Below are 22,908 nucleotides of genomic sequence, written 5' to 3'. Positions count from 1 at the left end.
GTACAATGTGTGTTTCTGGTTTTCTTTGAGACACCTTCGCCGAACAGTAGCACCACAAATATTCCAACGAATGTTCTTATGTACAGTTTATATTGTGATAAAGGAAAATATATTAATTTTTTATATCGCCAGTATATATTATTTACAGAGATAGCAAAACCGCATAACACTACACTGAGGCAATACAAATCCTTGAGACATGATATGTACAGTACAAGGCGAGATATGACATCAGTTCCGCAAGGTTTTAAAAGCTAGCAAGAGAGGAACCAAGGTTCTCTAGTGGAATAGCTTCCCAAATCTGATACCGACAGTTTACTATTCCGTCATCACCACAGACTCGTCTAGGATAATCGCCGTCCAAGACTTTTAAACTAGTCGAGAGCCAGTCTTTACGACAAAAGTCCCAAAGATCCTTCCCATCTCCGTTTCTGTTTTTATCATATTTGCTCCGAAACATAATTTTTTCCTTGGCTGTCCCAGCCTGCAACTTTCCTCTTTTTTTTCATGCCGTATTTTTTCATTTCCGTTTTTAAAGGAGACTTTCCGCCAAGACCGATGGCGTTGCAGTACTCAAAAGTCGAAATCACTTGACCAATTACTTGAAATGGAGGCCCAATTAGCCTCGTTCTGGTCGCTTCTTCTGTCCATTATCCCATTCCTTATATCTGGACGTTTTCCGACTCCCGTAAACAAAGGAATGGCTTGGAAACATGTAAAAAAAAGTAATTTCTCTAAACTAGATGTTTTCCTTTAAACAAAATAACAAATAGGAATTCCGATCTTGGCAAGTTAGTTCTTCTTTGTTCTTTTTTCATTTTTAATAAAACTTTTCTAAATTTATTTCATTTTTAATTTAGAATTAATTAATTTCTAGTAGGAAACTGACGAAATGGACGGTTTTATTCAATTAGTATAGAATTAATGAGCTCATTTATATTTGGCGTTATACACAAAAGTTATCAGTAGAGCATGTGTTCACCGGGTCTGTCTGCAGATGATTTGCGTCTACCCGTTCTCCGGTACCACGTAGTTCTTTCAATTTTGCATCCGGTACCCGAGGTGGAAATTTAGCATTCTTAATATCAACTGACTTTAACTGAAGAAGTTTCGGATTAACGGGGACGGTAGTGACGGCTCACCTCGTGGCAATCACTTTGTCCTGGACTTGGCGAATAAAACTCTTAGGCTGCGACTATGCAGACGAGCAAATTTTCCGAGCGAGCGAGAATATGTGGCGAGAAGAGGAGAGACGCGATAAATATCAAAACCTGTCAGATATGTGCGAGAACTAGAAATTCGCTCTCGCTAGCGTTATTTCTCGCTTCTCGTTTGTGCATGCTTTTCCTTTGCGAAAACTAAATCGCTCGCAACCTCTCGCTCGCTCTAAATTCGCATCTGCATAGTCGCACCCTTAGACTTATCAACAGCCGGATGTTCGAGTTTAACTCTTCTTTTTCTTGGGAAGTTGTCGAGAAATCTGTCAATCGACACTAAGTAGCCTGACGAATTGGACTGTTTTAATCTGGTTTCGGTCTCATCATGGACTAACCATAAAATAAAAATGGAGATTGGCGCTGCAATATTGACAACACCAATTTATTTTATTGTCGTATATATAAAGGTAATATAAACGTATATTGTCATTTTTAGTGTTGTAATATATATATTCATTTGTTTTAATAATACATACTTTTATATTGCAGATTCTAAAAATTAAAATATGATAGTTTAGTTAAAAGATAAAAGTAATTAGATACGCGTAGCGAAAATGTTTAAATTTATTAATGTTAAAAAATAATGCAAAACGTTTTTTAATTAACGCGTAATTATGAAACCTGCAGGAATTTAGAGTAGAGTACGATAATGGGATAATCTAACGGTTAAATGAATAAATGAATGAATAAATAAATGCCTACATGAAGCGCGAGAGCACAAGTATGGTTTTCATAGACTTAACATTGTATGTTTGTCATTTTGCTAACCTGAATGAATCATTGCACCTTTCTTCAGCGGAATCATCTACAACGCAAACGCTTTAATTTGATATCTGAATTATGTTTGTACCCTCAATCGGTCTCTTAAACGATACTGGATATTATTTGAGGCTTATCAAATTAACATATAGATGGGGCATTATGTTGTTGTACTGTATATATTCAAGAGAAACTACGTTAATAGGGTTAAATTTGGAAAAGGATGTACCCAAATAATCGAAAATCTACAAATCTCATTTATAATACTGTATTTACGTTAATTGTGGCTTTGTTTTTAACAACACAAAGCCATAATTAACGTAAATTGAGAAAAAATTTATGAAAGCTATTAAATATTAACTTTTAGGCTTATATTACTATTATAATTGTATACAATATTAACTATAGGCCTACTAGGCTACTATTGACTGATTAAAAAATAATTATATGTAATAAAGTACCTTAAAGCTGAAAGGCTTAAGATTCATTTGTTCATAATCAAAAACTTCCTTTTTTTAATGATCTTGTATTACAGATATTCTGACTGATTGTATTCCATAACGATCGAACTCTCAGTAAATGGGATTTCTACTTATTGGAAAATTAGAAATAATTTTTATAAAATTTTAATATAATCTTAGATAGTAAATATAGTGGAACCTGGTTAAGTCGATCCGGGATAACTAAGTTGTGTTTACTGGAAGTTATTTTCTGATCGTCCCGCATACGGATTTACACGTTAAATCAAACTACGTAACTCGAATTCGTCGAACTGTTTAACTCGAATGGGATTTTCATACAGTATTTTCATAAACTCTCCGGAATTTTAATTTAACTAAATGATTAACAGTCATCTATCGAATAAACTAATCGGAAACTTTCTATAAAGCGCAGGAACCAATTACGCCTAATATAAGCGCCATCATCATGTCGCAGGGATGGTAGCTTCCAGACAGCGTATTCACGTGATCTGGATATTGTAACTGCAATTCAAACTGCTGTTTTTACAATGTTTTTTATTTTATTTTGTTTTATCATTGATGGATTTCTTTGATTAGCTGAGGTAATAAATAAACGGATTTTTGATTAATTAATTTTTAAAAAATTCGATTGTAATTATATTCTGTAAAAACTTTAATCTTTGCGGTCAAAATTTAAAAATGTGACAATTGCAGAGTAGTATTTGTGTGATAAAAAATAAATAAAAAAACAGATCGATTCCAGGCATGATATATCGCGATTTAAAAAATTCTTACTGAAGAGTGAATGAGTGAACGAGTGAACGGATTAGGCATTCCGAAAAGCATTTCTCGGTAGCTTATTTAACCATTCGGTTAAGCGTTTTCGAATTTCTGATGACACCGAGGTTTACTTTGACGCAACGATTCTACGTAACAAGACCCAGGGAAATATGGTATGGATAGTTTATTACGGGTCACTGATAAACAATGCACAAAATCTTTATTTTTATCAAAACCTCAGTAACTGGAAACTTTTTAACTCGGAGTCCGAATTTTTTTTTCCCGACCAATTCGAGTTAACCAGGTTCCACTGTACTTTTAATGAAGTCTGAATCAATGTTCTACGATGCAATTTCTTTAAAGTGCTTCAAATACTGTGTTAACAATAGGCCTATATGTTGTTACTTCGATTTTATTATAAATTTTTCATCAGGATGGTAAAAAAATACTCTGTTTGTTACAGAATACGATATTAGTTTATAAGAGCATCGATAATGTTTCTATCGCATTAATTTCAAATAATTATTTACAATAATGGCTGAATATAAAATTAATTATTAACCAAGAAAATAATGCAATGTTTATATGTAGTTATATTATTTTAATGGTAATTTATTAATAGAATTATTGATCTAGTATAAATATAGGCCTACATAACTGTTAAAAGTTAGTTCATATATATATATACATATATTTAAAACATATTTCGGTTAACTGACTTTTAGTCAACCTGTAGCTATATTCATAATAAATATTTAAAGTTTATTCCTTAACTTTAAAAGTTAGTAAATATATTTAGTATAATTATAAATACTATTTACACATTTGAAAACTGAAAATATTTAGACTTTATTACTATTTTTATTATTTGAAAAAAATTATCAGTATGACAAAATCGAGTTTTTTCTTTTTTTTATAAAAACAACAAATATTTAATTTCTGTCGTGGATTATAAAGTTTTATCTTTTGTCCAGACAAAACTTGTTTAATGATAATATATTTATGTCTTTATTAGAATTAAGTTATATTAAAATACTCCAAAATATTTAAGAAAAAACTTCAAACATAACCGTATTATAAATCGTAAAAATGGGTAGAATCACCGTAACGTATTCATATATTCGTATTTTTAGAGGTACCAATTTTTTGGGATTTCTGGCCCGAAAAATTGATATCCTGATTATAGAAACATCGAAATTTTGTACCAGAAAAGAAAAATTCTAAAACAAGATCCATTTACTTTAGAAATTTTGACATCTTTTAGTTATGTAATCAACAATATTAAATTTTACTCCTTTGTCAAATCAGTGAAATAATACTTTTTTGCATAACTTTTGCTGAAAGAACAAAATTTTCTTATTTGTAGTTTAATGAATGGATTTAAGATTACATAAAATTTTATTTCAGTATGAGGCGGTCTTTTATATGGTTCTGTTACGTTCGTTTTATTTTCATGATTCTTCTTAAACAGTTAAAATTGTTTACATATAAATATAGATAATTATACAATTATATAACAGAAACTATAAAGATAAGGAAAAAACATTATAAATTAAGCCCGGATATTGTTGCAGTAAAAATAAGCAAAAATTGCATTTTTAATTTCCTAATTAGTACTTGTATTTAAAACTAACTGTAAAATGCAAATTGATTTATTAAAATTAATTTGTCAATCTGTTGGAGGTTGGAAAACTTGCTGAAGAAATAAAATATAGACGTCAACAATTACTTTTTAAGTACATACGTTAAATTTTAACAACATACATTTCTAATTTTTGGGGGTTAAAAATATATCATTTATCTAATAACATTCTTTTACAATGAAAAAAATGATTTCTGTACGTGTACTGTACAAAGAGGGACGTACTTAAAAGTCTAATAGCAACTGGCCCAACATCTACTTGAATGTCTGTAGCCCAACTCAAAATTTTGCCATAATTTCGTACAGTACCTTCAGACACACTGCATTTTTTATAACAAACATTATTTTTTTAATTTCTGATAAAATTCAACTCACTCAGTCTGTGTAACTACTACTAGTTTCTGTTTTACTGTAAAAATTATCTTCAGCAAAGGAAGTATAGTTTTTATTCATACACGATGTTTACGCATGAAAATGGATCCAGCTTCTAATCAAAATTGCAATTCTTGTGACTTAGAGAGAGGAAAAAAACTCAGAGAAAATTCCTGCACCATCAGGTGCTCAACAGATGCAGAAAGGAAACTGAATAGACTAGATATACTACACAGTATGTTAGTTCTTTATTGCGCATTAAATCTGCAAAGATTGGCTTTACATTTTGTATGCTTGCAACATCTTCATGGATCTCTTCTAGTAATTATTCCTTCGATACTTCTAACCTCGTCCCAGAAAGATATGAGCAGATTTTTTGAAACTAAGTAGTAGAACAAATTTATCGTCTGTTAAAGGACAAAAAGGGAGATTCTGGCACTGTGGTGGTGTTGTATATCACTGTGTATTGATTGAAACAAAAGAGTCAGAGTTATTCATGTTGAGAGTATTCTTCAATACAAACTATTTGGGCATGCTGTTGGATGCAGGGAGTGGGTGAGCTCTTATAAAGCAGTGCGTAGTAAATTCGAAGGACATCTTTTCTTCTATATTTTTCATAAAGGAAATATTTTTTCTGGAAATTATTATATTATCATATAATATTCGAACACATTAATGGAACCGTCTCCTCCAATGAAATTGCGAGCTTGATATGCTTAAAAAATCATAAATTTTAAACTAAATCTTCTTTGAATATTAAGTTAAGATTCGATTGAGAGAAGACGTTCGATTTTCTGTCTATTAGTATATAATGATATTTACTATGTATGGTTTCTCTTGTATAATTAGGAATATAATAAATATTTATATATTTAAAATAATGTTGTTAACCATTTAAGAAGAATGATCATAAATAAAGTAACAACTTTGTATCAGAAATAGAATTCTTAATACAAAATAATTTGGACAAAGAATATTGAAGAACAGCTGAGACAGGTAACAAATATGATTGCTTCCGCTTAGTAATCGATGGCACCTACAATTACTAATATAGAAAAACATGTAGTCAATTAAGGTGGTAGGAGAAAAATTTAACGGAACATATGAAAAAATCGCTCAGATGGATAAAAAATCATCGCTAGTATTGAAGAGAAGGTTAGAACGTCTGCAAATAAGAAAATTTATTATACAGAAGGTAATTTGCTAATTATGTCTAACTTTTTCGCTTAGTTTCTTTCACGAAACATCCGTTGATGAATTGACTTTGTCTGCTCAATGTGGTTGGCTCACAGCTCGACATCGGCGTTTCCACGATTCCAAGACCTTCTTGCAAGTTTCCACCTATACTGTTTAATTACTTTCCAAAGATCATCATTTTAATGTAGCCTTATGAAGAAAGAGACATTGCTTCAGGAAGCCAAATCCAAAGAAATGTATGCGTCTGATGTCAGGTGCTTTGGTAGGTTTGTTCTTTGCAGCAGTGTGGTTCGGTCCACCGTCAGCCTTCAACTTCTGGAGATATGCGGTTATATATATAGCTCTGTGACTAGACGCTTTGTAATTGTGAAGGGTCACTTTGGCTTCTCCAAGATACAGCTCTGTAATCTCATGTTCCAAACATGGTTTTAAAATGTTCTCCACATAGGAATTGGCGTTAACGTTCACAGTTTTTGGCACTCTGATAAGAGTAAGTGTTTCCCGGCCCGTCATTCCTTCAACAATTATAAATTTTTCTGGCCATCTTTCGTGACATTTCACAAGCCATTCTTCTGGCACATCTTGTCCATGCTGCAGGTACAGAATTTTTCGAATTCCATTGCAGTAATCAAGATATGTATGGGCTTCATCTAAAGTGGCCAGGTACTCACTTTTTCCTCCAGCCAGATGTCTCTCGTAGAGATTCCTTGCGTTAGTCTTTCGGTTCTGTTTGTGTGCGGATGTGAGGTAGTCCAGAGACTTTTTTCTTGGTAGCTGTTTGCAGATCTTCATGTATAATGGTGTTAACTCTAAACTGAGATATTCCCAGACGTTTTGTTATGGTCCTCCGGCTAAGTGGATTTTCTTTTCTAATCATTTCCTTCACTTTCCTTGTCTTATCCTTACTCGATTTGCGAGCCCTTGGAAATATTGAGTGTAACTCACTAGAAGCACTCGCTTATCGCTTTTTCGTTTGTTACCAAAAACTCTGACATATGTAGACTGGGATACTTCAATTCCATTCTACTTGAGGGTTTTTACGACAGTGCGGAATGAAAGACCTTCTTTGGAAAGAAGTTTGATATGCACGTTAACTTCATTCGTAATTGCTGCATCAATTTTTAGAACAATTGAACTTAAACGTTCTTAGAATACAAAGAAAAGCGACATCTACCAGTTTTCAAAATTTGATTTATATTCGACAATTATAGGAGAGAGAAATGTTGAGTACATTAGAAGTAGAACTGTAGAGAATTTTTGTTATTAAACAACGTTGGTGCGAGCAAGTACTAAGTTTGAAAAGAAAGGCCACCACTTCAAATGTTGTCTTTCCACAAATCACTTCGCACTCTTGAAAATTGCGAAATATCGACTTATCAACACACAAAGAAGACAGAATTGGAGATGCTTTTGTGAAAATGAAAAAAGTACACTAGCGATAAACTGAACGAATTATAAAGACTGGGAAAATAAGAAAATTTCCAACAGAAGAACTGAAATCTATGGATAAAATATTAGAATTGCAATGAAGAAGGGTCACTTTCAGAGATGTCCAACGCTTGTAGAATGAGGAAACAATCAATTTTCTAAAAGTAAACCACAGGAAAATTAAAGTGACAATCTCAAGGGGCATAGGTTACCTTGTAAAAAAGATTTCCCGTTTAGAATTTTTGAAATTTCTTTCTATCGTGGAAGTAATTAGGGACTGTTTATGCCAATGGAACTCCTTGAAGAATGATCACTACACCGACGCTAATGTAACTTTAATTCGCACAAATATTGTCCGAGTTTTGGACAATTAATCTTTATGCTATGCACTGGTAATAATGATAATGACTTGCAAAAAATCACTGTGTATAGGAAATTGGAAATTTCCATTGTTATCAAAATGATAGTCTACAAGCATATTTTGTAACCCTAGAGGGCATGAATCAGTTCATATTCGTGAATTCTAGGGTTATACAATATGACACACCATCTCCAAGACCAGGCCTGGCCAACCCCCGTCCCGCGGGCCGCATGCGGCCCTTCACGTTAAATTGTATGGCCCGCTAAGCGATATTATATATCCATTAAAACTTTTGTTTCCAGTTATGTGTATACCAAAATAATTAAATAAATGAAAATTTGCATGTGTCATTGTTATAATGCCCAAGTGTGAGTACGAACTCTTAGTATAACAATAAAATCTTATTCATTTTGTATCTGTTTTACTTTTTTAAAAGCATGTTTGCCTAAATTGTGGCCCACCATAATGTTACGCGTGATCAAAGTGGCCCGAGAAACAATTTGGGTTGGCCAGGCCTGTCCAAGACAGTCGTTCTTCTGTGTTAGCTCTTTGGTTAAATTGATAATCACCTCCTCCCTGTCCTTTCACGCTTTCGATGAGTAATAAACGGTAGATTTGGGATGGAATTAACAATGCAGTCCTTCACATTTTCTGCTTAGTGATAACGTCGCTTTAGAGCTTTCTTTATTTAGAGCTTTCTTCATAAATCGATACTCCTCCGACTTTCCAATCACGATCGGATCATCGCATAGACAAATGAGACAAATATCATGGACCCTATTTTTAGAAGGGCCCGGTTAAATTCTATTTTGAAAAAATTTGTAAAATATTATATTATTTAAATATTAACCGAAAAGGTTAAATTTAACAAGTAAAACGGCAAAACCATATTTGAGACAAGACTATGTCTCGGAGACTCACTACTAAGCAGAATCACTTTGACGCTCAAGGCGGGTCTCGTTCGCATTCTCCAATCTTCTTTCGTATCGCTGCTTTCGGAAGCGATCGTTCACACTTCGCAGGCCGCGACCACGAGGTCGTCCACGATGCATTTTCGGTGAAATTAACCTACCCAATTTCGAAATTTCTCTCCGTTGCAACCCATCGGCGCGGGTTGAATTTTTGTCGATGCCTAACGAAAATTTCCCGTTTTTGAAAAAATAATCGTAGCTATTGTATCGTCCGAAATTATTTTATTTCGCACAAACAATATACTGTTTAACCCGATTATAACGTCATCGGATGTAACGATAACACTAATATAACGTAAAATTTTTATCGGTCCCACGATTTTACTATACTAGATAATGTTAAAATAACCTACTTGTAACGACATAAAATCCTGTTTTAATGTCATATTTGAAGCACTCCCAAATTTACAAAATTAGATTACAAATTTTATTTAACAAAGAAAATACTACGTGTTCAGTCCTAGGGTCAGAGTCCACTTTCTAGAACGACTGTGGGTGGTACTCTCATCACCTGACTTCGGTTTGCCTGTTTGTAGAGAGAGTCGCCATTTTGTATTTTATTTTGACTCGGTTCTCGGTCCCTGAGTACCTACAAGTCTGGTTTTTTATGCGCGCATGATTTGAGAACTTACTTCTCTGTGCCAAATTGCAACTCCTGACATGTACAGTATAGTACTCCTTCATACCAAGCTGGTAACACAGCAGGCAGTAGGGAAAATACGTACAAAATGACATAGGCAACATAATTCGAATTTGGCGGTCTCAAGCGCAACTGACTACGACACCAAGTTATCCGAGCTGCTTTCATTATCCTGTCAAAAAGTGAACGCACTCCTCTCATTCGCCCGGGTGTCATGGCCGACCACAAGCTTTGATACGTTACGAGTTTTTTCCTGGCAACAAGCTTTTTGTATAGATGGTAAGTTTTTCACTATTTTATCTACTTGTGTAGCGTTTATTTCAACCCCGAATAATTTATAGTTGCATTTATTTTTCCATTAATTTAAAAATATCATCTTTGTATTTATTTTATAATTTTGTTTTTTTATAACGTTATGTGGACAAAACGACATACATAGGTAACGGATATAATGACATAGGTATGTCATTATTACTATAACCTCTTAACGTTTTATTAATTAATATTTTAAGGTAATATTGTTATGTGGTAATATTTTAAGGTAATATTTTGTTAGGCATTTAATAAAATAAATTTCAATTTTTTAAACTTATAAACAAACTGTTCAAACTTTTCTAGAAAAACTAAAATTTATTGTTGTGTATTAAATATTTTTTATTAATAAAAATTTAAGATTTGTTTTAGTTTTTCACATTATTTAGTTTTGTTTTATTTATTGTTTTATATTTTTTTGTGCGCTCTATTTCTTGTGAGAGAGGGAGGGGGCCCGGTAAGAAGAAAATGTCTAGGGTCTCAAAGTGGGTTAATCCGGCCCTGTTTCCAATCATAACGTAATACTAAGGACTTATTCCTGGAAACACTTCAGCATGTGTCGCTTATTATCGATATCGCTGAGGTCATCATTCTCACATAAGAACTGGTAGATGATTCTTTTCCATACCTGTCAATATTCTAATCTGCCGCTAAATTCTGGTTGGTCTTCAGTTCCAAATTAATTTTCATTTTCTATAACTTTCTAGCTGCATCTTTCAGCATGTTCTTTACTTTACGAATATAAAATAATTTTTTCTGTGTATTCGTTCACGTTTTTCTCCTTTTCTTCCGTAGTGTCGTGAAAAAGCTGTTCCTCGAGCTTTTTAATTAATTGAACTTTTACCAATTGTATCAAATTGTTATATCCTATTATTTATCAAATTTTCAGTATGAATCTTTTCTTATGTTCATTTATGATAAACATCAATTTAAAATCATAGAAAGAAAAGTGAAAAAATAATTTAAAAATTCAAAATTTAGAAATTTAGATTAAAAAATAAAACTACGACAAAAACTATTTATAAGTTAAGAAAAATAATTGTTATAAAAAATTTTCTTCTTACAAGTAGGTTAATTTGGAATAAGTCAATAGTGAAAGAAGCAAAGTACAATTTTGTGCTCAGAAGGATAAAATTTTTCTTTGTGTTAATGGCAAAGTGTGTTGTGTTTCCAAAGTTTAACAGTTTTCTTATCATGCAGGTGTTTACGGTTTCCACTTTTATTCCTAAATAGATAAAGGTTTTTTCCTTCAATAGGAAAACTACTAATCATTTTCTTTCTAATGTTTGATAACAGCATTATTATAATACTTTCATTTTATTTAGCAATAAAAGAAAAAATGCTCAAAAATAATCTTAAAAGAGTTAAGACTTAATTTTTATATTTATTTTTTTCATTTACTAAAAAAAATAGTAATAATTTAAAATTTCGCAAACATAAATATATGACACATTACTAGTAGACCATATTATGAAATTAGTTTATAATTAAGCAATTAAAGCATGAATGGAAGTTTGACACACGAGCAGAGCGATTGGGCCAAATTCCATTCATGCCATAATCGCTAATTATAAACGAATTGTCATTTTTATGGCACGGCTTTATGGCACAAGTGCCGCAAACACTGTTTATACATGATTTTCAGTTCCATAATATAGTGTTATAGGTGTAATCTAACTGGAGGTGGTATGTACGGATATTTTGGGCCTCGTCCCTCACCACCCGGTCGCCTCATTGTGTGCCTGGCCGTACCCATAACGAGCTTGCAAAAAAGAGGCTCTTTTAGTGCCCACAGGGCGGGGAGAGTTATTAAAAAAAGTGTAGTCTAACCACAAAATTATTTATATCTTTATAAAAAATTTTTATTTGTCAAAAATGAAATACATTTAACTCAAAACGTATTTAATAGGTATTGTGATATATAATAGTCGGATTTTGATCTGTTTCCTAGCTAAACTGCAAATCTAGAAATGCTTTCAGTTCTATCCGAAATGTTCAGTTTGATGGAAATGGTTTTAATCTAAGAAATCATTCAAAATCGAAAGAACATTTTAAGAAATGAAATAAAGGGACAACAGATACAGAAATTAACATGTTCAGGAAAATAATATTTAAACAGAAAACATCTGAGATATAAAAAAGTTTCCCGAAGTACAAATTTATGATAATTTAGACGATGATCAAAATTTTTCGTCGGAGTTTTTCTTTGGTAAAGAAAAGCTTGGCACTTTGAGGCGAAATGTAGAAAACAATAATACAGACAAAAATCTTGTGATTACCACTTCCAAACTTCCAAGCGTCAAGCTTATCTTTATTAAAGTAAAGCTCTTAAGAAAAATTTTGACCTTCGAGACGGTCAAACTTTTTACTTGGCGAAATTTTTTTACACCGCAGATGTTTTTGTTTGGATATCAATTGTTTTTGTTTAATAATTGTATTATTACGTCAAGACATAAGATCTGGTCTGAACTCAAACTGAACTTGTGGCCGACCAACGCGCTACCAATCGAATGCGTCCCCGACGAACGCTTTCGAATCGCCGCGGCGTTTCGAAAAATCGATATAAAAAGTTTAAATTCGAATAAATTTGAGTTTTTGTAATTCAGAGTAACATTTTCAATAAAATTTTTATTTGTTTCTATGCAATTTTGTTTTTATAAACATTAAATTAAGCCGTAAAAACTGAATTAGCTCTGTGGCAAATCCCGCGAAATTCAACCTATCGAAGTTTCGCGATCTCCTCAATGATAAGGATAGATTTAGGTTTAGAATTTGAGCTTTCTAGACTCATTAGTTTTTTTCTAGGAGCGTCTGTAGTGCCGGATGAAAAAAAGAAAATTAAGCTTTTTGGCGATTTTTGTACTTTTCGATTGTTTTTATTTCGGCAACCGCTTTATAGGAAATCTTGAAATTATTCGAACTATCTAAGAAGACAATTCTCTTTCGAACGAGATATTCGGAATTATTTCAGTTGTTTGGAGAACGGAGAAATCGACCCCCCCCCAATATCAGCGACTTTGATTCCTGTATATGTAGTCTGTCAGTCACTTTTTTACTGCTCGGGGAGTCAAGTACCGTGACTCTTGATGAATATGTTCGTAACTTTTATTTTGAATTTAAAATTATTTTTACAATGAAAAATAGATACTAGTGAAATATTTGTTGTTAAATTCTGTCTTATAAAGACAAAAAAGATCTATGCATTATTTTCTAAAAGAAATAACTTTTGTATTCATTTTACAAAACTATTTATAATGAAATAGAAGCCTGTTCCATGGCTTTCAGACAATAAGCAGAGGCNTAAACAAGATACTGTCTTGTTGAAAATTAATATTTTAAGGTAATATTTTTTTGTATAACAACTTTTGTTAGACATTTAATAAAATAAATTTCAATTTTTTAAACTTATAAACAAACTGTTCAAACTTTTCTAGAAAAACTAAAATTTATTGTTGTGTATTAAATATTTTTTATTAATAAAAATTTAAGATTTGTTTTAGTTTTTCACATTATTTAGTTTTGTTTTATTTATTGTTTTATATTTTTTTGTGCGCTCTATTTCTTGTGAGAGAGGGAGGGGGCCCGGTAAGAAGAAAATGTCTAGGGTCTCAAAGTGGGTTAATCCGGCCCTGTTTCCAATCATAACGTAATACTAAGGACTTATTCCTGGAAACACTTCAGCATGTGTCGCTTATTATCGATATCGCTGAGGTCATCATTCTCACATAAGAACTGGTAGATGATTCTTTTCCATACCTGTCAATATTCTAATCTGCCGCTAAATTCTGGTTGGTCTTCAGTTCCAAATTAATTTTCATTTTCTATAACTTTCTAGCTGCATCTTTCAGCATGTTCTTTACTTTACGAATATAAAATAATTTTTTCTGTGTATTCGTTCACGTTTTTCTCCTTTTCTTCCGTAGTGTCGTGAAAAAGCTGTTCCTCGAGCTTTTTAATTAATTGAACTTTTACCAATTGTATCAAATTGTTATATCCTATTATTTATCAAATTTTCAGTATGAATCTTTTCTTATGTTCATTTATGATAAACATCAATTTAAAATCATAGAAAGAAAAGTGAAAAAATAATTTAAAAATTCAAAATTTAGAAATTTAGATTAAAAAATAAAACTACGACAAAAACTNTTATAATAAAATATTGTGCGATTATTTTCATATAATTAAAATTAATATGTATTTATTTTTTATAAAATACAAGGGAAGCAGCGCTTCCACCGCTTCTAATGACAGCACGCCACTGGGGTCTTATTGTACTTAATATTATACTTCAAAAATAATTTTAATAGAAAATGAAAGCAAATCTCTTGTTTAATTAATTTTTAGTTTGGAATCTCAGTTATCTTCATGTTATTCATAAGATATAAATTACAAAATTAATGAAATTGATTTTCTGTAACTTGGTTTATGTAATATATTTTTTTTTAATTCATACATTTTGTTTTATTTTTAATGATACTGTAAATAACATTCACAGTAAGACCTCAGTTTGTGTCAATTCAACTTACATTGGTTTTCAAGCAGTCAAAACTAAAACCAAAACTTCAGCAGGGCTACTGAGAGATTTATGAAGCCCTGGTGGTAGATCAGGTGCCTTCTTTGTTTTAGCAAGTTGCTTTTGCCCATTTTTTATTTTTTATTTTATTTTTAAGAAACAAAATATGTAGAATGTTTCATTTGTAATTAAAGGCAGTCTTAAATATTTAATTTTTTGTTAACAAAAATAAAATTAATTTTTTGAGGTTGAAACCACTACAGGTCCCTAAATTTTTACTGGGTTCGGAAAAAAACTCCCAGTTTTCTCTTTCTTGGCATTATGCTTTTTATTAACATTTTACAACAATGTTGTCAGTTATTTTCAAAATAAATAATAAATAAAAATATCTCTTTTTTTTTTTGTTTGTTAGAAACTCTATATATATATAAATGAGGATGTTTGTTCACTATGCACTCTTAGACCATTTGACCAATTTCTCTGAAACTCTGCAGTTACATTAATGTACTTCTTAGATATTGTTATAGCATAATACCAAAATATTGATTTAATTTCTGTATATCAATTAATTTCTGTTTATATCTCACTTCCTGCCTTCACATGTAGCACCACCTGTAGGCATTTGTAACATAAAAAATAGTAATAATTTAAAATTTCGCAAACATAAATATATGACACATTACTAGTAGACCATATTATGAAATTAGTTTATAATTAAGCAATTAAAGCATGAATGGAAGTTTGACACACGAGCAGAGCGATTGGGCCAAATTCCATTCATGCCATAATCGCTAATTATAAACGAATTGTCATTTTTATGGCACGGCTTTATGGCACAAGTGCCGCAAACACTGTTTATACATGATTTTCAGTTCCATAATATAGTGTTATAGGTGTAATCTAACTGGAGGTGGTATGTACGGATATTTTGGGCCTCGTCCCTCACCACCCGGTCGCCTCATTGTGTGCCTGGCCGTACCCATAACGAGCTTGCAAAAAAGAGGCTCTTTTAGTGCCCACAGGGCGGGGAGAGTTATTAAAAAAAGTGTAGTCTAACCACAAAATTATTTATATCTTTATAAAAAATTTTCTTCTTACAAGTAGGTTAATTTGGAATAAGTCAATAGTGAAAGAAGCAAAGTACAATTTTGTGCTCAGAAGGATAAAATTTTTCTTTGTGTTAATGGCAAAGTGTGTTGTGTTTCCAAAGTTTAACAGTTTTCTTATCATGCAGGTGTTTACGGTTTCCACTTTTATTCCTAAATAGATAAAGGTTTTTTCCTTCAATAGGAAAACTACTAATCATTTTCTTTCTAATGTTTGATAACAGCATTATTATAATACTTTCATTTTATTTAGCAATAAAAGAAAAAATGCTCAAAAATAATCTTAAAAGAGTTAAGACTTAANAAATATTTAGACTTTATTACTATTTTTATTATTTGAAAAAAATTATCAGTATGACAAAATCGAGTTTTTTCTTTTTTTTATAAAAACAACAAATATTTAATTTCTGTCGTGGATTATAAAGTTTTATCTTTTGTCCAGACAAAACTTGTTTAATGATAATATATTTATGTCTTTATTAGAATTAAGTTATATTAAAATACTCCAAAATATTTAAGAAAAAACTTCAAACATAACCGTATTATAAATCGTAAAAATGGGTAGAATCACCGTAACGTATTCATATATTCGTATTTTTAGAGGTACCAATTTTTTGGGATTGCTGGCCCGAAAAATTGATATCCTGATTATAGAAACATCGAAATTTTGTACCAGAAAAGAAAAATTCTAAAACAAGATCCATTTACTTTAGAAATTTTGACATCTTTTAGTTATGTAATCAACAATATTAAATTTTACTCCTTTGTCAAATCAGTGAAATAATACTTTTTTGCATAACTTTTGCTGAAAGAACAAAATTTTCTTATTTGTAGTTTAATGAATGGATTTAAGATTACATAAAATTTTATTTCAGTATGAGGCGGTCTTTTATATGGTACTTATATATGGTGGTTATATATGGTTTTATTTTCATGATTCTTCTTAAACAGTTAAAATTGTTTACATATAAATATAGATAATTATACAATTATATAACAGAAACTATAAAGATAAGGAAAAAACATTATAAATTAAGCCCGGATATTGTTGCAGTAAAAATAAGCAAAAATTGCATTTTTAATTTCCTAATTAGTACTTGTATTTAAAACTAACTGTAAAATGCAAATTGATTTATTAAAATTAATTTGTCAATCTGTTGGAGGTTGGAAAACTTGCTGAAGAAATAAAATATAGACGTCAACAATTACTTTTTAAGTACATACGTTAAATTTTAACAACATACATTTCTAATTTTTGGGGGTTAAAAATATATCATTTATCTAATAACATTCTTTTACAATGAAAAAAATGATTTCTGTACGTGTACTGTACAAAGAGGGACGTACTTAAAAGTCTAATAGCAACTGGCCCAACATCTACTTGAATGTCTGTAGCCCAACTCAAAATTTTGCCATAATTTCGTACAGTACCTTCAGACACACTGCATTTTTTATAACAAACATTATTTTTTTAATTTCTGATAAAATTCAACTCACTCAGTCTGTGTAACTACTACTAGTTTCTGTTTTACTGTAAAAATTATCTTCAGCAAAGGAAGTATAGTTTTTATTCATACACGATGTTTACGCATGAAAATGGATCCAGCTTCTAATCAAAATTGCAATTCTTGTGACTTAGAGAGAGGAAAAAAACTCAGAGAAAATTCCTGCACCATCAGGTGCTCAACAGATGCAGAAAGGAAACTGAATAGACTAGATATACTACACAGTATGTTAGTTCTTTATTGCGCATTAAATCTGCAAAGATTGGCTTTACATTTTGTATGCTTGCAACATCTTCATGGATCTCTTCTAGTAATTATTCCTTCGATACTTCTAACCTCGTCCCAGAAAGATATGAGCAGATTTTTTGAAACTAAGTAGTAGAACAAATTTATCGTCTGTTAAAGGACAAAAAGGGAGATTCTGGCACTGTGGTGGTGTTGTATATCACTGTGTATTGATTGAAACAAAAGAGTCAGAGTTATTCATGTTGAGAGTATTCTTCAATACAAACTATTTGGGCATGCTGTTGGATGCAGGGAGTGGGTGAGCTCTTATAAAGCAGTGCGTAGTAAATTCGAAGGACATCTTTTCTTCTATATTTTTCATAAAGGAAATATTTTTTCTGGAAATTATTATATTATCATATAATATTCGAACACATTAATGGAACCGTCTCCTCCAATGAAATTGCGAGCTTGATATGCTTAAAAAATCATAAATTTTAAACTAAATGTTCTTTGAATATTAAGTTAAGATTCGATTGAGAGAAGACGTTCGATTTTCTGTCTATTAGTATATAATGATATTTACTATGTATGGTTTCTCTTGTATAATTAGGAATATAATAAATATTTATATATTTAAAATAATGTTGTTAACCATTTAAGAAGAATGATCATAAATAAAGTAACAACTTTGTATCAGAAATAGAATTCTTAATACAAAATAATTTGGACAAAGAATATTGAAGAACAGCTGAGACAGGTAACAAATATGATTGCTTCCGCTTAGTAATCGATGGCACCTACAATTACTAATATAGAAAAACATGTAGTCAATTAAGGTGGTAGGAGAAAAATTTAACGGAACATATGAAAAAATCGCTCAGATGGATAAAAAATCATCGCTAGTATTGAAGAGAAGGTTAGAACGTCTGCAAATAAGAAAATTTATTATACAGAAGGTAATTTGCTAATTATGTCTAACTTTTTCGCTTAGTTTCTTTCACGAAACATCCGTTGATGAATTGACTTTGTCTGCTCAATGTGGTTGGCTCACAGCTCGACATCGGCGTTTCCACGATTCCAAGACCTTCTTGCAAGTTTCCACCTATACTGTTTAATTACTTTCCAAAGATCATCATTTTAATGTAGCCTTATGAAGAAAGAGACATTGCTTCAGGAAGCCAAATCCAAAGAAATGTATGCGTCTGATGTCAGGTGCTTTGGTAGGTTTGTTCTTTGCAGCAGTGTGGTTCGGTCCACCGTCAGCCTTCAACTTCTGGAGATATGCGGTTATATATATAGCTCTGTGACTAGACGCTTTGTAATTGTGAAGGGTCACTTTGGCTTCTCCAAGATACAGCTCTGTAATCTCATGTTCCAAACATGGTTTTAAAATGTTCTCCACATAGGAATTGGCGTTAACGTTCACAGTTTTTGGCACTCTGATAAGAGTAAGTGTTTCCCGGCCCGTCATTCCTTCAACAATTATAAATTTTTCTGGCCATCTTTCGTGACATTTCACAAGCCATTCTTCTGGCACATCTTGTCCATGCTGCAGGTACAGAATTTTTCGAATTCCATTGCAGTAATCAAGATATGTATGGGCTTCATCTAAAGTGGCCAGGTACTCACTTTTTCCTCCAGCCAGATGTCTCTCGTAGAGATTCCTTGCGTTAGTCTTTCGGTTCTGTTTGTGTGCGGATGTGAGGTAGTCCAGAGACTTTTTTCTTGGTAGCTGTTTGCAGATCTTCATGTATAATGGTGTTAACTCTAAACTGAGATATTCCCAGACGTTTTGTTATGGTCCTCCGGCTAAGTGGATTTTCTTTTCTAATCATTTCCTTCACTTTCCTTGTCTTATCCTTACTCGATTTGCGAGCCCTTGGAAATATTGAGTGTAACTCACTAGAAGCACTCGCTTATCGCTTTTTCGTTTGTTACCAAAAACTCTGACATATGTAGACTGGGATACTTCAATTCCATTCTACTTGAGGGTTTTTACGACAGTGCGGAATGAAAGACCTTCTTTGGAAAGAAGTTTGATATGCACGTTAACTTCATTCGTAATTGCTGCATCAATTTTTAGAACAATTGAACTTAAACGTTCTTAGAATACAAAGAAAAGCGACATCTACCAGTTTTCAAAATTTGATTTATATTCGACAATTATAGGAGAGAGAAATGTTGAGTACATTAGAAGTAGAACTGTAGAGAATTTTTGTTATTAAACAACGTTGGTGCGAGCAAGTACTAAGTTTGAAAAGAAAGGCCACCACTTCAAATGTTGTCTTTCCACAAATCACTTCGCACTCTTGAAAATTGCGAAATATCGACTTATCAACACACAAAGAAGACAGAATTGGAGATGCTTTTGTGAAAATGAAAAAAGTACACTAGCGATAAACTGAACGAATTATAAAGACTGGGAAAATAAGAAAATTTCCAACAGAAGAACTGAAATCTATGGATAAAATATTAGAATTGCAATGAAGAAGGGTCACTTTCAGAGATGTCCAACGCTTGTAGAATGAGGAAACAATCAATTTTCTAAAAGTAAACCACAGGAAAATTAAAGTGACAATCTCAAGGGGCATAGGTTACCTTGTAAAAAAGATTTCCCGTTTAGAATTTTTGAAATTTCTTTCTATCGTGGAAGTAATTAGGGACTGTTTATGCCAATGGAACTCCTTGAAGAATGATCACTACACCGACGCTAATGTAACTTTAATTCGCACAAATATTGTCCGAGTTTTGGACAATTAATCTTTATGCTATGCACTGGTAATAATGATAATGACTTGCAAAAAATCACTGTGTATAGGAAATTGGAAATTTCCATTGTTATCAAAATGATAGTCTACAAGCATATTTTGTAACCCTAGAGGGCATGAATCAGTTCATATTCGTGAATTCTAGGGTTATACAATATGACACACCATCTCCAAGACCAGGCCTGGCCAACCCCCGTCCCGCGGGCCGCATGCGGCCCTTCACGTTAAATTGTATGGCCCGCTAAGCGATATTATATATCCATTAAAACTTTTGTTTCCAGTTATGTGTATACCAAAATAATTAAATAAATGAAAATTTGCATGTGTCATTGTTATAATGCCCAAGTGTGAGTACGAACTCTTAGTATAACAATAAAATCTTATTCATTTTGTATCTGTTTTACTTTTTTAAAAGCATGTTTGCCTAAATTGTGGCCCACCATAATGTTACGCGTGATCAAAGTGGCCCGAGAAACAATTTGGGTTGGCCAGGCCTGTCCAAGACAGTCGTTCTTCTGTGTTAGCTCTTTGGTTAAATTGATAATCACCTCCTCCCTGTCCTTTCACGCTTTCGATGAGTAATAAACGGTAGATTTGGGATGGAATTAACAATGCTGTCCTTCACATTTTCTGCTTAGTGATAACGTCGCTTTAGAGCTTTCTTTATTTAGAGCTTTCTTCATAAATCGATACTCCTCCGACTTTCCAATCACGATCGGATCATCGCATAGACAAATGAGACAAATATCATGGACCCTATTTTTAGAAGGGCCCGGTTAAATTCTATTTTGAAAAAATTTGTAAAATATTATATTATTTAAATATTAACCGAAAAGGTTAAATTTAACAAGTAAAACGGCAAAACCATATTTGAGACAAGACTATGTCTCGGAGACTCACTACTAAGCAGAATCACTTTGAGGCTCAAGGCGGGTCTCGTTCGCATTCTCCAATCTTCTTTCGTATCGCTGCTTTCGGAAGCGATCGTTCAAACTTCGCAGGCCGCGACCACGAGGTCGTCCACGATGCATTTTCGGTGAAATTAACCTACCCAATTTCGAAATTTCTCTCCGTTGCAACCCATCGGCGCGGGTTGAATTTTTGTCGATGCCTAACGAAAATTTCCCGTTTTTGAAAAAATAATCGTAGCTATTGTATCGTCCGAAATTATTTTATTTCGCACAAACAATATACTGTTTAACCCGATTATAACGTCATCGGATGTAACGATAACACTAATATAACGTAAAATTTTTATCGGTCCCACGATTTTACTATACTAGATAATGTTAAAATAACCTACTTGTAACGACATAAAATCCTGTTTTAATGTCATATTTGAAGCACTCCCAAATTTACAAAATTAGATTACAAATTTTATTTAACAAAGAAAATACTACGTGTTCAGTCCTAGGGTCAGAGTCCACTTTCTAGAACGACTGTGGGTGGTACTCTCATCACCTGACTTCGGTTTGCCTGTTTGTAGAGAGAGTCGCCATTTTGTATTTTATTTTGACTCGGTTCTCGGTCCCTGAGTACCTACAAGTCTGGTTTTTTATGCGCGCATGATTTGAGAACTTACTTCTCTGTGCCAAATTGCAACTCCTGACATGTACAGTATAGTACTCCTTCATACCAAGCTGGTAACACAGCAGGCAGTAGGGAAAATACGTACAAAATGACATAGGCAACATAATTCGAATTTGGCGGTCTCAAGCGCAACTGACTACGACACCAAGTTATCCGAGCTGCTTTCATTATCCTGTCAAAAAGTGAACGCACTCCTCTCATTCGCCCGGGTGTCATGGCCGACCACAAGCTTTGATACGTTACGAGTTTTTTCCTGGCAACAAGCTTTTTGTATAGATGGTAAGTTTTTCACTATTTTATCTACTTGTGTAGCGTTTATTTCAACCCCGAATAATTTATAGTTGCATTTATTTTTCCATTAATTTAAAAATATCATCTTTGTATTTATTTTATAATTTTGTTTTTTTATAACGTTATGTGGACAAAACGACATACATAGGTAACGGATATAATGACATAGGTATGTCATTATTACTATAACCTCTTAACGTTTTATTAATTAATATTTTAAGGTAATATTGTTATGTGGTAATATTTTAAGGTAATATTTTGTTAGGCATTTAATAAAATAAATTTCAATTTTTTAAACTTATAAACAAACTGTTCAAACTTTTCTAGAAAAACTAAAATTTATTGTTGTGTATTAAATATTTTTTATTAATAAAAATTTAAGATTTGTTTTAGTTTTTCACATTATTTAGTTTTGTTTTATTTATTGTTTTATATTTTTTTGTGCGCTCTATTTCTTGTGAGAGAGGGAGGGGGCCCGGTAAGAAGAAAATGTCTAGGGTCTCAAAGTGGGTTAATCCGGCCCTGTTTCCAATCATAACGTAATACTAAGGACTTATTCCTGGAAACACTTCAGCATGTGTCGCTTATTATCGATATCGCTGAGGTCATCATTCTCACATAAGAACTGGTAGATGATTCTTTTCCATACCTGTCAATATTCTAATCTGCCGCTAAATTCTGGTTGGTCTTCAGTTCCAAATTAATTTTCATTTTCTATAACTTTCTAGCTGCATCTTTCAGCATGTTCTTTACTTTACGAATATAAA

This window comes from Centruroides sculpturatus, unplaced genomic scaffold, assembly GCF_000671375.1.
Source record: "Centruroides sculpturatus isolate CEXI.00-Female unplaced genomic scaffold, Cexi_2.0 scaffold43, whole genome shotgun sequence".
In the NCBI taxonomy this organism is placed as follows: Eukaryota; Metazoa; Arthropoda; class Arachnida; order Scorpiones; family Buthidae; genus Centruroides; species Centruroides sculpturatus.
This window is presented reverse-complemented; position numbering follows the sequence as displayed.